This window comes from Macaca thibetana, chromosome 4, assembly GCF_024542745.1.
Source record: "Macaca thibetana thibetana isolate TM-01 chromosome 4, ASM2454274v1, whole genome shotgun sequence".
NCBI lineage: Eukaryota > Metazoa > Chordata > Mammalia > Primates > Cercopithecidae > Macaca > Macaca thibetana.
Genome location: NC_065581.1, coordinates 152,878,603 through 152,880,926, shown reverse-complemented (window position 1 = coordinate 152,880,926; position 2,324 = coordinate 152,878,603). Strand labels below are relative to the sequence as shown.

The following is a 2,324-nucleotide window of genomic DNA, read 5'->3' as shown; positions in this document are numbered from 1 at the left end:
ATATTAGTTTGGTGCAAAAGTAATTATGGTTTTTTGCCATCAGTTAATGGCAAAACTATCATTACTTTTGAACTAACCTAATAATTAGATATGTACATAAAGACAAAACTATACAAGAGCCAATAGAACACTGTATTGCTTATCAATTATTTCCAGGCTCACTTTAGACCAACTGCCTTAGTACTCAAAGATGTTTAATATTGTTAACATTTGTTGCGTGGTTAATTGTCTGCAAACCACTGATCCCAACACAACAAGCCAACAAAACAGGTGCTGTTAATAACCTTGTTATATGCAAGAGGGAAGGGAAGCAGAGGGAGAGTAAGTCATTTGCCCAGCATCACACAACTAGATGTTGGTGGAGTCAGCATTAAAAAGAAAGCTGCATGGCTCAAGAGACTATGGTTTTTTTCAGAGTTTACAAAAATGTATTTGTTTGTGAGAGCCATGATTCAGAACATTTAAAAAAAAAAAGCCCTCCTGGGAACATAATTTGGGGAGAAACATGGTGAGAGGGCAAGACTCGGCCACCCATGGGCATGTCACAAGATGTGCCCCAGCTCTCTGGGGTGAACTCTGCTCTGACTTCAGGCCAGAGGTGTCTGCTCCGGCAACACCCTGACAGCTGAGTGGTCGGAAGGTCCTGGTTGGAGAGAATTCATGTAGAACCTTTCTTCTCTTTCTTTGTTTTTTCTTTCAGCGTAGCGTCCACTGCTACCTCTATCGGCTTTGCAGCTTTTTTTTTCCTCTTGTTTTTTTGGGCTTTAGGGTGAAATCCTGGCCATTGGGTGGCTGCACACAATTCCTTGCACCCTGAGCAGAGGCCTCAGAACTCTCGTCCCAGCAGGGGCCTCTGCGCTGTCCCTCTGCCCGTGCTCTTTTCTCCTTGGATGCCGGCTCCTGGACCTTCTCTCTCTTAGGCTTTCCCTCTTTAGGCCGCTTGGCCTTAGACTGGGTGAGGGGATAACTCTCCCCATTTTTACCTGTTGCCTCTTTGTTTCTTTTCTTTCCCCTTTTTCATTTCACTTGGGTCTTGGAAATGTCAGACCCTGGAGCTGCGACCTGGGGCTTATTCTTCAGTGCTGCCATTCGCTTGGCAACACACTCCTGGATGGTGAAAGCATGGGTTGTCATCGTGGTTTCGTTCTGTCTGGAGTGGAGGGACTGGAATCACCCCTGGGAGTCTTCTTACTCTGTCTTTTCCCCAAAATGCAGTCAAGATCTGTTTTGCTCCGAGATGATAGATCCTTTTCTTTTGTAAATTTCCTATGATGAACACAGTTTTTGATGATTTTGGACTTTTCCTCAAAACTAAAAGATTTCTTTTTCTTGTTGTCTAAGGAGTCTGTTGTTACCTGCCTCTGGCAAGTTCTGCCAGAAGCCGGTTAAAATCATCTTGATGGGCAATCCAGTTGGCTTCATTATTGTTTGTAGCTTGAAGTCCCAGGTGGTTATTTTTAACTTGAACTTTAATATGATCTGGGCCTCCTTGCTCCTGAACCCCTAAACCCCTTCCTTTAGACCACTCCATCTTCTCTAGTATCCTCTGGCCAAACTTAGAATCAGCATTACTCCAGGCAGTGTTTTGAATATTCACAGCTCACTTCTGCTTCTGCCGCTGCTCAGCCAACATCAACATATCGCGGAGCCTGTGACACCGCGACCTCCAGACCTGAAGGACTTTGGTCACTGGGCGGGCAGCAAGATCTGGGACGGTCTGGACAGACGGGACTCCATTGCCAGGTGGATGGCAGCCCAGAGACTATGTTCTTAATCTCTAGGTGAACTGGTTCCCTTATTTCACTGAATTCTTGTAACAACCTTAGGGGTAGGTGCAATTTAGGTTGAAGCATATGAAATTGCTAATATTTACCCATTTTAACTTAATACACAAACAGCACTTTCATCTGCTACAACCACATAGCATTCCTATTTTATTTTATTTTATATTTTATTTTATTTTATATTTTATTTTATTTTATTTTATTTTATTTTATTTTATTTTATTTTATTTTATTTGAGACAGGCTCGCTCTGTCTCCCAGGCTGGAGTGCAGTGGTGTGATCGTAGCTTACTGCAGCCTGGAATGCCTGGGCTCAAGCAATGCTCCTGTCTCAGTGTCTTGAGGCAACTTATCCCCATTTTAATAAGTGGAAACAGAAGCTTACATCTTTAAGTAACTTACCCAAGGTCAAGTTGTGTGGAATGGAGCCAGGATTCAAATCCAGGGCCATCGGATTTCACAGCCCATCCTTGCCACTACTCTATATCACAGTAGTATGTTTTCTCATTACCCTTGTGGTCTAATCTCTTTGTCCTCGTTC

General features: G+C 43.3%; 1 pseudogene; it reads right to left on the bottom strand.

The window, feature by feature from the left end:
• Positions 1-1,042: 1,042 nt before the first annotated feature.
• On the bottom strand, positions 1,043-1,639 carry LOC126953611 (PIN2/TERF1-interacting telomerase inhibitor 1-like; annotated as a pseudogene).
• Positions 1,640-2,324: the final 685 nt, after the last annotated feature.